Below are 14,376 nucleotides of genomic sequence, written 5' to 3' on the forward strand. Positions count from 1 at the left end.
ATCAAGGAAATTCACTGCTAAGGCTAAGATTTCAAGCAGAAAATTATCCCTTGCGGGCCAGAAAATTGCAGGGGACTCAGCTCTGGACATGCTGCATTACATAAGGCAGGATGAAATACTTCTATTTCCAGAGCACCTGCCAGCTCGAGCAGGTTCCTGTGCCTGCCAAGCACGAGCCCGGCTCGTGTCCCTCTGAGAAGCAGAAGCCTGGATCTCCTCCCGTGCCCTTGCCCACCTTCCTCGCTCCTTCTCTCCACAAGGCTGAACTTTCTTTCCATCCAAACAGAGAATTAAGAAGATTTCATCCCCATTAAAGCTGCGATTAGCCATGCCACAGCCCTGCTCTGCGCTGGTGGCAGCAAAGCCACTTGCAGGTGGGATCCACACTCTCCTTCAGGTGGGACTTTCAAACTCCAGGGGTATCTTTCCCAAATCCAAGGAGAAAGATTTATCCCGTGCACATGGGACTGCACAGCCTGATGTTTCCTGTCTCCTGCCATCACGCTTGCTGTTTCAGGGGAGCAGCATGTAGCTGCCTGCACACTGCCAATCCTAAATGTGTCTCTTCATCAAGGTCAGTCCCTCACAGGAAGGGAGAGGGTTCCAAGTGCAGAAATTCCATACCTTGAAGCGCGATTTCCCAGTCAAAAGCACAGATGTATATATTCCATGCAGAGATAGCTACTACATCCAGCACTGCAAGGTGCATTAGGCTTGCCAGGCACTTGTCACCACTGACAAACTCTGGCTCAGTAATTCCAACTGATGCTCCCAGGAGGCATTAAGCACACAGCACAGGGATGTGCAGGGCTGCCCTGCATGCTGCAGCCCCATCAGCACTGCATACAAGGTTTCCAACTGGAAAAAGTAGCATACTGTGAAAACCTCAACCCTACCCAAGAATTTTATTTGTTGAGATTCCTGTTCCTTGTGCCTTTGATCAGGCTATTTCTTCTACAGAAACTAAGTGAGTTCAGTGGCAGGTACAAGCTCTCGTGTCTCACAGAGATATTTCTGTAATTAATAAAAACGCTAAAGCTGAGGGGTTTTGCATCAGTGACAGCACAGAGCACACAGCTCTCCCCCTTACCTCTTTTGCCATGAGGGAAAACTTGCAGCTCGCTGAGCTATTTCAATTGGGTCATACATTCCTTGGCCTCAAGAAGTATGTGTAAGTTACACCCCGACCAGTGACTCGTGCCTCACCAGGTAAATCCAGTACCAATATCGTTTCTCAGAAGAGCCCAGAGCAGGAGCTCTGCTTCACTGGGCAGAAGATGCTCAGGAGAGCAGGATGCTTGGAGGTGATGCCCACGCTCACAGCACCAGAAGGCCCAGCTTTGGCACGGCCCATGGGCAAATACCAACTTTCACAGACAACGAACTGTAGACTGTCCTCTCCATCTGCCCTTTCTGCTTAATGCTGTAGGTTGCAGATCTCACATTTAGAAGCAGTTTTTGGATTTTCAGGCACTCCTGTTGTTCCCTAATGGCAAAAAAGTCTTTGTGTAGATGATGTCCAGTGCAGGGTGAAGTCTTATATCTGGGATTGCCCTGACCCAAGTGCAACACATTCCATTTGGCCTTGCTGAACCTCAGTAGGTTCATGAGCCCACTTCTCAAGCTTGTTCAGGTCTCTCCAGATGGCATCCCTTCCTTCTGTCATATCAACTGCACCACTCAGCTCAGTGTCATCCACAAACTTGCTCAGGGTGCACTCAATCCCATCGCCTATGTCACTGATAAAGATGTTAAAGAGTACAAGTCCCAGGACAGACCCCTGGGGGACCACTCATCACTGACCTCCACTTGGCCATAGAGCCATTGACAACAATTCTCTGGCCCTGACAACAACCATCCAAACAATTCCTTATTCACCGAACAGTCCACCCTTCAGATTCATTTCTCTCCAATTTAGAGACAAGGATGTGGTGCCCAATCATGTCAAAGGCTTTGCAGACATCCAGGTAGACAACATCAGTTGTCTTCCCTCCATCCACTCACTGATGGCTTCGCTCCATCACAGAAGGCCAGCACATTGGTCAGGCACAATCTGCACTTGGTGAAGCCATGATGGCTGTCTCAGATCCCCTGCTCATCCCCCACACGCCTTAACATCTTCCATGGTGCTTTGCCAGCACCAGCATCAAAAGCGGGATTAACGTACCTCACTAATCACTTTTTGTTGGATGGCTGAAGGATGGGTGGTACTTGGGTTAGGCACATCACTGAAGGTCTCAGTCTTACCAAAGGCTCTTCAGGAGAGATCAGGCAAATCAGTTTCTGTGGTCCAGAATCCTCACTTAAATTTCTCATCTTCTGGAAAGGTAATTTCTCAATTTTTTTTCTATCATCTTCACTTGATAACACTTACAACGCTCTTTGGCATTGGGAACGGCCACAGAAATGCAAGATCCCCCACACAGATAATAAGTTACACTCCATCAGATATATTTGAGGACCCAACTGTTAATCAGTGATGATGCTCCTCACACGGATAGATGAACTAATCTAATTTCTGCATTACTTAGGAAAAATCACACACATACTACTTGAAAAATTTTTTAAAAATCATTTATTAGGACTGAAAAACATGCTGATGTGCACAACAATCATTCCAAAGATCAAGTTGTATACTGCACTGCAATGCATTTTTGCATGGAAGAGGTTAAAGAATCAGCCAGCACAGCAGACAGGCTGACTTCCAAACGTGGAAAAATTGCATTGCCAGAAATCCAGCCAAAAATGCTGTTTTATCCACTCAAAAACAGCAGCCTTTTCCCAAATGAAGAAAAAAAAAAGATTTTTTAAAACCACAGCCAAGAATCAACTGGACCGTGCTTTGCACAGAAAAGCCAGGAAAGCTTTGTGTGTCCAGCTCTCTGCAACAGGGAAAAAACCTGCCCTTTACAGAGCTGTGTTTTGGGCAGCTGCCGCTCCACCACAGGTGAACCAAAAGGAGAAGTAGCAACACCAGCTACGTTACCCCTATCTGTGCAATCCCCAAGGGAAACAGCCTCTGGCGTCATAATGCCAAAGGCGGAATGAATCGATTTTGATGCAGAAGAAAGGTATGCGGGGAAAATGCAAAGAAATCTCAAGGTGCATTCATTCATGGGGTTGGCATGGGTTTGAATGGTGTCACAGTCATATATGGATATATTCTGGCACTGGGTGACAGAGTTCTGATACAATTTTTGCCGCATTAGACTGTCTGACACCAGCATTTTTGCTAAGAGAAAAGCTATCATAACTAAAGATTTGTATAAGATATTTACCAGAACATTGTGACTCAAATGAGGTTACAAATGCAGCATAAGTGTTTTTATCATTATCCAGTGTCATAAGTGCCATAACTGTACTGTGAAATGTGATGCTTTCCTGCTCAACCTGCTGTAAGGAACCTGCTTTTAGCAGGGGTTGGGCTCTATGATCCCCGGAGGTCCTTTCCAACTCCTATGATTCCATGACATTAGATGGTGTGGGTTAGAAAAGCATGTCCAAGAAAACTTTATTGAGTTTTAAAGACAAAGACAAATCTCACTGCTGTTTACCATTGGGTTTTGTTTGCGTCAAAGACTATAGTCTGAATTTTTTTTTTAAATTGTTGATAAGTTTCTGTTTTGTAAGAATGCTTTTTTAACTAAAAAAAAAGTTATTTCTACCTCTTAACTCCTGCTCAAGCCAACCTGTGATTTACATTGCTTCTCCATCAAACCTAGTAGAAGTAACAATTAATTAATTACACCTCTTCTAATCTTGCTTTCATGTGGCTGAGATTAGCATTCGACGCTGTGTCCTGGGCTGTGGGCTCCTGGCTGCAGTTAGCTCCTGTCCCATGCTCTTCCATGCCATTCATGTCATGCCATGCTGTGCCAAGCCACCAGCAAGGCCACTCTGGGCCAGCACAATGGCAACCCACAGTCTGCAGGCCTTCCATCGACCTGATGGCAATGCTCTGCCTGATACATCCCATTTCCTCAGCCTGCGAAGGTCCCTCTGGATGGCAGCACAGCCATCAGCCACTCCTCCCAGTTTTGTGTCATTAGCAAACTCCCTGAGAGTACACTCTGCCCTATTATCCAGATCATTAATAAAGATATTAAACAGGACCGGGCCCAGTATCACCCCTGGGGTATACTGCTTGCTGTTAGCTTTCAAGTAGACTGCTCCACTGATCACCAGGCTCTGGGCTGGGCCATCCAGACAATTCACCTCGCTGTTTGCCCACCCAGCCCAGACACCATCAGCTTATCTATGAGGCTCTTGGAGGGGTCAGTTTTAAAGGCCTCATTGAACTCTATGTAGACAATATCCACAGCTCCCCCCTCATCTACCAGGCCTGTAGTTTCATCACACAAACTCTGCAAGGTGGTCAAGCGTGACTTCCATCAAGTGAATCCATGCTGACTACTCCTGGTGCTCTCTTGTCCTTCGTGTGCCTGGAAATGGTTTCCAGGATTAGCTGCTTCAACACCTACCCAAGGATCAAGGTAAGGCTGACCAGCCCCTACTTCCCTGGCTCCTCATTCTAGCTTTTTTTGAAGGCATAAGTGACACTTATTTCCCCAGTCCTTGAGCAACTTCTCCCAGTTGTTGTGATCAACCAAAGATTACTGAGCACCAAGCTGACAGCTACGCATCACACAGATATCCACCTCAGAGTGACAACAGAACCTTGACCTTTGCTGAGGATGAGCTTCACCAACCTCTATTAGTGGGGATGAAACAACAATTCAGCAACACTCTGAAGGCAAGATGTGATTAAAAGAGGAGTGACCAGCAGGGAGAGGGACGTGATTGTCCCCCTCTACTCGGCTCTTGTGAGGCCCCATCTGGAGTACTGCATACAGGCCTGGGGCCCTCAGCACAAGAAAGACGCAGAGCTCTTGGAATGAGTTCAGAGGAGGGCCACCAAGATGATCAGAGGGCTGGAGCACCTCTCCTATGAGGAAAGGTTGAGGGAACTGGGCTTATTTAGCTTGGAGAAGAGAAGGCTCCGGGGAGACCTCTCTGTGGCCTTCAAGTACTTGAAGGAAGCGTATAAACAAGCAGGGGTACAACTGTTTATGAGGATAGATAGTGATAGGACAAGGGGGAATGGTTTTAAACTGAGACAGGGGAGGTTTAGGTTAGATATTAGGTGTAAGCTTTTCACTCAGAGTGGTGACGCACTGGAACAGGTTGCCCAAGGAAGCTGGCTGCCCCGTCCCTGGAGGTATTCAAGGCCAGGCTGGATGTGGCTCTGGGCAGCCTGGTCTAGTGGTCGGTGACCCTGAACATAGCAGGGGGGTTGAAACTAGATGATCATTATGGTCCTTTTAAACCCAGGCCATTCTATGATTCTATGTGCCATCACTAAAAAGCTTTGGCAACAAAAACAGAAATGTGGGCTTATGGGTGAATGGTAGAAGATCTTTGTCTATCTGTAGCAATCAAAAAGCTAACTGTTATAATAAGATGAAAGTTTGACGCTTGTTCAGACAACAGGATCCACAAAAAGCTTAGGTTTGGGCTCCTGGATCAGTGGCTTAGGACAGATATATTGGACTTACAGGTAGCATTTCCAAAATACAACAGTAAATCATCAATACCAGCAGTAAAGGGAAGAAGAAATAAGCAAGAAAAAAAATCCTTCCTGACACCACACTTCACCCACTGGCTTGATGTTATTAATATTCAGACTGCTACACCTCCTGAGGAGCAGACGGTATCTTGCTACTCGTTTCTGCTAGGTTCAGTCTGCATCCTGTATCACCAGATCTCTAAAGAGGAGATGCACGCTCTCCCACTACAGTTACAAGCAGCGACACTCAAAGCCAAGACTGCAAAAGCCAAGACACTGCAGCTGTAGTACAAACCATATTAAAAAAAAAATAATCAGGTTTTCCTGGAAAAAAATAAATGCATCACATCCTGCTTATTTGGACATGTCACACTTCATTGAGGATCTTGACCCCTAAGCAGCATCCCTCAAACATTTTGCAACAGCCCGGAGTGTTGTAACAAAGCCTTCCCAAGGGCTTTGCTGCACTTTAGTGGAATATTTCCAGAATTTAATGGTTTTTGAACGTGCAGTGACAGAAGAGTACAATAAAATAAGAGTTAGGAGTTCCAGGGCCCTGTTAAGATGGCAGAGACAATGCAATAGCATCAGTTACCAGAAGCAATTCATAACCCTCAGTCATTTCCATCCAGGAAGCACACTGCATACGTACTTGCACGCACAAACCTCTGCTTCATAACAGAATCACACTGCCAGCGCAAGCATTTTCCCCTCAAAAATGCTCTCATTTGACAGCAAACCTTCAACTGAGCTGATAAGGAATACACAGGCAGCTGCACTTCTGCAAAAAAAGGCTCCAGAATATTTTTAACGACAAGAATCTGCCAGAGCAGCAGATGTTTCATGAAAACAAATTGTTCAGAGGGGGAAGAAAGGGGAAAAAACAGAGAGCTGGGTGTAGCTTCACAACTGGTTTATGCCGATCTAAGCCCTGCTGACTCCGAGGGAAGGTCCCAGCTATTCCCAAGCCCTGCCAGCTGTAACCCAACCTAGATGGGAAGGATTCTGGGGATGGGAGAGCAGAAGGAAATTTTACTCCGCTCGGATCTAGGCTGCAGGTGACTTCACGGCCCCAAATGGCAGTGGGAGCCCAGGGACAAAGGACGGGCAGTGGCTCCTGAAGGTAGAAGACCTTTGGGATCACCAGGTGCAACCACCAATCTGACCTACCAAGTCCCACCACTTAACTATGTCCCTTAGGTCCTGTCCAGATCTTAAATACCTCCAGGGTTGGGACTCCACTACTTCTCTGAGCAGCCCGTTCCAAAGCTCAACCAAAGCAATGGCAGGTTATGAATTACTGTGTCTATTCATCCTTTCAGGTTTTGTTGCAATGCTCCAGTTTGACCTGCAGGAATACAGAGAGGTTTTGTTTTCAGAGAGGCAGCTCACAGCTGAAATGAGGAAACAGAACAGGAGTGATGCCACAAAGCCATCCCAACCCTGCAGTTGCTGGCCATGCATGCACCTCCCAGAATTCCATTTCTATAGAAAAGTACCTTCACTATCACTAATACCATATCTCCATGAGGGCCATTTCTCATAATGATGGCTCCTGAATAAGGTTTTTGTAAGAATACCAGAGATCTCTTCATGATGTAAGGAATGGACTTGATAATCTTGAAAGTCCTTTCCAACCTAGAGGATGATTCTATATTCATTTTCTGGCCAAATTTTAATAAACATGTGGCCAGCTCTCAATTCACTCAGACTTTCAGATGGTGACAGTACATTTCACATATCCAAACCCACTGCTAAAGTACAGTTACCCACCCATGGTGGATGGCTGCAATTCAAGAGTCTGTACGGGTTAAAACTGACACTAAAAGAAATCCTCAAAAGCAAAAAAAAATAGCTCTCAGTATAAGCTTTCTGCTTCAGATCTCCCACCTCTGCAGTGACACCCCCAGCAACAGTATCGTTCCCAAGAGCAAGCGTTGCAGAGGAAGGGTCCCTCAGCCTTATTATTTAGAGCCAGAGCAGCAAGTGGTACCTTGAGGACAAAGGCAGGCAGAAGCCCACAGCACCAAGCTTCTCGTGTGTACGCACACATTAAAGTGCAGCACCTGTCACAACAGTCTGGCCCTGATAAATCACGTCTTCACCTCTGCTCACCTCTGCTCCCAAGCTCAGCTTCTCCCCATCTCCAGCCACCCAGGTAATAAATTATTGCAGAGATTTGCTGATAGAGTTTTGCATTTGCAAAGAACAGGGCGGCACAACTGCAGCTTCTGCAGCACCGATACTCACCCTCTGGATGCTGTTAGTGTGTGACAGCCCTGTGACACAGCCCACGATCTCCCAAAGCACAGCACGTGCATTCCCTTTGCTCCGTGGTTTATTTCCATCACACACGATCTCTCGGGGCTACTCCAAGAGAGATACTGCTGAGCTACATAGAAAAATCAACCTAAAAATTTAGAAACCATCCTTTCCTGATCCCGATCTCCTAGCAGCAACCCACTGAAGTTATGACCTCTGTGGAGCTAACATTAGGAAGCAGAAAAATTCTTTCATTACCTGCAGCAAACGGCAGGCAGCCCTCTGCAGGCACCGATGCCCACGTGATGCTTGCAGCCTGGGAAGTGCTGCCACTGCCCAGTGACAGAGCCCGCACCAACACACTGCCACAGCCACGGAGATGCTGGGTGGCACATCAGCTCCGTGTGTGTGACCATTTATCTCTATTCCTTAGCAACAGAGCAGCCCCGGGGGATATTTTTTTGTGCGCTGTGTTGTCGGGTTTTTTTTGGTGTTGAATCTCTATTTGGCACCCTGGGGAAATTCCTGAGCAGAAGATAGCAATTTTTTAGAGAGAGGATAAATGCTGGCACTCGGTGATCCTTATGGGTGCCTTTCCAGCTTGGGATATTCTATCATTCTATGAGTCATGGAAGTATCAATGTCCCCAGCTTTCTCTGGCTCCCAAGCAAACATGCAATAAAATGCTGCCTAATCTACATGAGAAAAACAAATACCACCTGATGTTTCCCAACTCAGTCAGCAACGTGGCTTTAAAAAAAAAATTAATCATAGGAGGGATAAAGAAATCACATAGCTCTGCAGTTTCATTGGTTGTCATGGCAAAAGAAAATCCCCGACTCTCTGACTTGTGTGTTTTGGAGGAAAGGAAACAACAAAAATGCCTTTTTTCATGGCTAGAAGGGAGTGTTTTCCTAGAAACTGCTCATGAACACAGGCACGCAGCAAACCCTGCACCGCCAGCAGCGCACACATCTTATCAGAGCAGAATTACTGAGCAGAGGTGGGAGCTCCTCTGGCTGGAACTTCAGGAGCAGGCACCCAAGAGCTGGCTCCTTCCAGCTGTGCTTGCTGCTCTCCATCACCCCTTTCACCACCACAGCTTCTTCTGCCCGTTTTATTCACAGCCCTTCCCCTCCTGTAAGCCTTCCTCTGCACTCTGCTCCAGCCCTTTGTCTGGGAGGAACAACAGGACCCTAAGGGGCTATGTTTGTTGTAAGCTGCTGGAAGTGATGCTCCTCTGTGCGCCAGGCTCTTTCCTGCCACATTTCCCACCCCCATCCGCTGGGACTGAAGAAGCTGCACAATGCACACATGGCTCACTGCAAAGCAGCCCCTTCCCTAATGGAAAACACAAGCTCCCCAAAAAGCGAATGGGTACAAAACTGCAGTGTCACGCTCCAAGTCACTGTGCATGCAAGAGCCACAGGCGAGCAACGCAGTGGGCATCACCTCAAAGCTCTGCTGTGATCAGGAGTGCAAATTAGCTAAAGGCAACAGGATGTGACAAAGACAGCTGGAATCACAGAATGGATTGGAATGGAAGGGACTTCAAAGATCATCCAGTTCCAACCCTTCGGCCACAGGTAGAGCTGCCAACCGCTAAATCAGGCGCTACATCAGGTTGTCCAGGGCCTAGAACAACTAGTTTGGATCCTTTATCTTTTGTAAATGGGGCAGGAGATTCCTCATCTTCCTCCTCTGTGGGGACAAGCTGTGCTTACGGGACTGCAACTCAGACCCCGTGGTATGAATGCATCAAAAGGAGATTACTTTGCACCCACGATGGGATAAGCAGATTTCCACAACTTTTCATCTCAGAAACACTGTATTGCAACACAAAAGCCTCACACGTTAACCCTTACCCGCTCCGCTGAGGTTGCCCAAGCTGTTGGAATTCCAACCACAACCCACAACAAGAGGCTTGGCTCTTTTACCCAGAAAATAAGCCAAAAGCACAGAGAACAGGGCTTTCAGGGCAGGGTACCCCTTGAGTATCACAGCATCTTGCCCTGCAATGACTGCTACCCTCTGGCATTTTAGAGTACAGAGCATTTCTGAAATGCTGCACGAGTGGGCGGATGCTGGGAGAGATGGCAAGGGAGAAAGCAGGGGCCTTCTCAGAAAGAGTGGTGATGCATTGGCACAGGCTGCCCAGGGAGGTGGTGGAGTCACTGTCCCTGGAGGTGTTCAAGAAGTGCACAGATGTGTCACCGCGGCACATGGTTTAGTGGGCATGGTGGTGGTGGGTGGATGGTTGGACTGGATGATCTTAGCGCTCTCTCCAGTCTTAATGGTTCTATGATTCCAAGCAAGAAAAATTCTCTGAAAATCGCTGCACTGGAGGGGGCACCAGACAATTTTTTCTTCTTTAAAAATGCGGCAGAGCAAAAGTCTTTCATTCTGGCTGGGAGACTTTGCCCTGAGGCCACTGCCAGCTAGTTACATTCAGGGCTCAAGATCTTGACACGCTGCCAAAAGAAAAGTGTGTTTTGCTTACAAAAAATCCAGCATTATCAGCTTCTTAAATGCACACAGACTTTGACATTTTTCTTTAGGATACAGCTTGTCAGAGGAAACGGCATGAGATGAACAGACTGTGCTTGTGCCGCTGTGTGGGTATGTAACATCTCCCATTTGTTCCTTCCTCGCCGTTCCCTAACTTGATATCAAATTATTTGGACTGACACCATTTGTTCTTTAACAGATGAGCAGACTACCCAATGACAACAATTGCAACTCAAAACTGAACATAAGGCATTTTCATTTAGTGAAACAGTTTTCCCTCGCAGCGTTTCACAGGGAGACCGCTCAGCAAAGCTCTGGGTGAGGGACTTTTGCAGAAGCATCACCTTAAGACTGAAGTTTGAAGGCAGATTTACAAAGTCAGTGTTTGTTCTTTTCTCCAATTTCTCTTTTCAGACAGTTTGCAAAGACTTCCACATATGCACTGCAGTCAGCCAATTGCTTGAGAACAAGCACATTCCAGCCTTGAGCCACCTTTCCAAACTCCTTTGCTTTTCCATCCAGCTTTCCTCCAAGGGATGAGCCCAAACGCCTGCTATTTTCAAGACTGTCATCTTCACCATGTGCATTGGTGCTCCTTTTTAGCACAAGCACCTCAGTGTCCTTGCAATAGTCACATATGGAACAACTGAAATGTAGCCAGCTTGAAGAACTGGATGCATGCATGACAAAAAGCAAAAGCAAACAGTAACAAAAGCTTGCAAAATTGGGTTCATCTGGACTGTGGTATTTGCTTAGCTGGAAGTACCTGGAATTGCTACAGATTATGGGGAAAATAAATATGTTTTAGGTATAAAATCTAGGTTTAAAAGGAAAAAAAAGTGGTGGAAAGAAACTGTAAGGCAATTTTGGCTATAAAAAAGAGGATATATAAAAAAAAATTAGAAATGCAGAAGGATCAGGGTGGACCTAGGATGAGAGGGAATGGCCTTAAGTTGTGCCAGGGGAGGTTTAGGTTGGATAGTAGGAAACATTCCTTAGAAAGAGCAATAATGCATTGGCACAGGCTGCCCAGGGAGTGGTGGAGTCACCATCCCTGGAGCTGTTCAAGAACCGTGGAGATGTGGCACTGAGGGACACGGTCAGTGGGCACGGTGGGAGTGGTTCAACGGTTGGACTAGATGATCTTAGCAGTCTTTTCCAACCTTAATGATTCTATGATAAAGATGCCCTGAAGAGGCTGCTGGAGCACCGTGAGTCTGGGACAGCACAACGAGGGCAGAAGAAACGCAGCCAGGAAGGGACAGTGGCAAGGATGAGTTGGCAAAAGCCATCCTAAGCCTGGATCGACACATCCAACACCTGCACAAGAGCAAGAGCTTTTGGATCACCTCTGCGGAAAGTCAGAAAATGCACCTTTGCTAAAAGTACAAAGCAGACACGTATTCTGCTGAAACTGTACCTCGTATTTGGGAATCTGACTTCAGCTGAGCACAACTAGGGCTGGAGCGCAAACCTTGGTGCCAGCCATTACAGGAGTCACCACATCCTACAGCCAAGCCATGCATCTGTAATGAAATACATGCTTTTATCTCACCGACAGGTTTTTGGTTTGCTGTCAAAAGCACAAAACAATCCCAAGCAACCATGGACATTCAGGCATTAGGCATCAAGTATCCCATTTGTGGTGCAAAACAAGGAGACGGGTTTAAGCGCCATTTTGGCACAGAAATGTAGGTTGGCTTATGGCAAAACACAAGCGCTCCGCATCAGAAGGAGGAGGAAAAAAAAAATAAAAAGGCTTTTTGTAGCCTTTGGAATGGAGAACTTCATTTCCAGTGAAGAAATCCAAGATTCCACTGCGTGCTCACGAAGCTGCTACATTGGTTGCTGCCGCTCCGCAGAGGCCCCATGCGCTGCGCAGGGCAGAAGCTGGCAGCCCCGGGTGCTCACTGAAATCGCTCCAAGTTTCTTCTCTTGGCAACCTACAGCCTCCCTTCTCCTCCACAAAACTGGGTTAGTGCAGAGGGAGGCCTCCCAGGTACAATTACTGAAGCTGCAGATGATGAAGGTGACAGAAAGCGCCGTTTGCTCGTACATTTCCTGAGAAGGCAGTGAGGATGCTGTCTGCTCTTTGGAGCAGGTCTGTGTCACCTTGTGTCTGCCCAAAGTCAGCAGAGCTCAAGCACAATTATGAACATCATCCCCGTCACCCTTAGCACAAAAGCAATTTCAGAACAGATCTAGATCTTTGCCGTGATGAGCACGCAGGAAGCCAAAACCAACAATATAATATGGCACTGTGGTTAAATTATTCATTCATCACGTTTTTACAACAGCCAGCAAGTCAAACATGAAAGTAACTTGAATGCCAGCACAGTTACTTCAGAAAACAAGAGCAGTGTTACAGCTTCTACACATGTGGCTTCAGTGCCTGTCCCACTCCTCAGGTTGTCCTCGCCTTGGATGCTCGCTGCTGGGTTGTATCGCAGCGTGCACAATGCAAGCTTTGTTCACACCAGCCTCTACAGAAGGCTGTACAGATCCCAACATCATAAAAAGGAGTTCTGCTTTGGAAGAATATATTGATGTTTTGGAGGGCTATTATGGTGGAAGAGCCATCTAAAAGGTCCAAGTTACAACTCAGAATCACAGAATATCCCAAGTTGGAAGGGACCCGTAAGACTCATCGAGTCCAACTCAAAACCTTCACTCAGCATTTAACTTACGTGAGGAGCGTACACCTTCCATCCTGCATATGTGCCCACGAGTACATCCTTTACATTTGAAAGAACAAACAGGTTGTGCACAAACAGCATGTATGTTTTTCCCCTTTCTTCATAATTAAGAGTAACTTCTAATCAGTGTGGTGATAACACTCAGTAACCCACGCCAGGCTGATGACCTCGCTGTCCTCCTCACCACAAAAAAAATCTCTTTGTGAGTTTTATTTTCCACCTCAGAGCTCTCAGTACCCACCAGCAAGATAGGTAAAAGTAACAGATGAAGCCATTTGCCCAAGGTCAGACGTTTGGGAGCAGCCTCCACGTAGCCAGATCCAAATCTCACACTCTCTTCAATGAACTATTTCACTTCTACAGACTCATCCCCCTGCTGCTCCCAACTCAGCTTTGCTCTTAACTATCTATGCACTTTTTCCTGTCTTTCATTCTGCAGTCATGACACATGCCTCCCACTGCCCTTGGGTTATCCTCCCTACATGTATTCTTGTCTTTGCTCTGCAACTGTCAAGAAAGGTGTAACAGGGCAGGCATTTTTCTCTGGGAAGCAGTTCCGGGTTTTGTACTCAGGAAATGCCCCTTTCAAGTAGTAAACTTTTATACCAACACCAGGCAGGTTATTATTTCTTCTTGCCTCTCTCCCTGCCCACCTCAGGTGTTGGAACACAGGAGTTACCTGTGGCAGCTTGGCTTTTCCTCCATGGTCTTCCATTGTTTCTCCAGGCAGAGAGGTCACATCCTGCTGCTCCCAGCTGCCTACATCCTTCCCTCATATCCCAGTGCCATTTCCTTTCTTGGAGCCCGCTGGAAAAGCTTTCTGTTCTCACGTGATGTTCTGCAAGCAGCAGACATCGAAAAGATACTACTTACCATAGAATAGACTCACTAAGGTTGGAAAAGACCACTAAGGTCATCTAGTCCAACCATTGACCCATCAGCACCATGCCCACTAACCCATGCCACTCAGTACTTCTAGTGCTACACACGTTAAACCTCCGGATAGCTAAGGCAGCTCTGAAACTCCAAAAGCTGACGATACCTATAGTATTCCTCCAGCTTAAAATGGTCAACATCCACCTCCGCTCCCTTTGCTCCAGAGGACAGTTCTACCCTCTGCATCCAAAGCCTCACCAACTGGCAGCTTTGCTGCTCACCTAGGTTGTTTATTTGGAGAACTGGCTTAAACTCCATTGGTAAGAGAGCTCTTCCACGCCAAGCACATCAGGGAATCCTTTTAAAATAAAGAAATTAATAAATGAAGGACTGATCCCATTCAGCATCCCCTGACATCTCAGTTACTGTGATTGCCCTTCTCTGGCCTTGACAAATCTCATCTTGGAT

General features: G+C 46.7%; 1 protein-coding gene across 3 annotated transcripts in view; it reads right to left on the reverse strand.

Annotated features, from left to right (window-relative positions):
• RAB30 (RAB30, member RAS oncogene family) overlaps positions 1–14,376 on the reverse strand; it is a 40,912-nt gene that overhangs the window by 14,838 nt on the left and 11,698 nt on the right. The window contains exon 2 of one of the 3 annotated variants that reach the window (XM_021382411.1): positions 6,789–6,914. The exons of 1 other annotated variant lie outside the window; for it this stretch is intronic. The gene's annotated coding sequence lies outside the window, so the exon portion shown is untranslated. Of the gene's footprint in view, positions 1–6,788; positions 6,915–11,756; positions 11,863–14,376 lie in introns of those variants that run through there. One more of the 3 variants, XM_021382419.1, reaches the window with a different exon arrangement.

This window comes from Numida meleagris, chromosome 1, assembly GCF_002078875.1.
Source record: "Numida meleagris isolate 19003 breed g44 Domestic line chromosome 1, NumMel1.0, whole genome shotgun sequence".
Classification (NCBI taxonomy): domain Eukaryota; kingdom Metazoa; phylum Chordata; class Aves; order Galliformes; family Numididae; genus Numida; species Numida meleagris.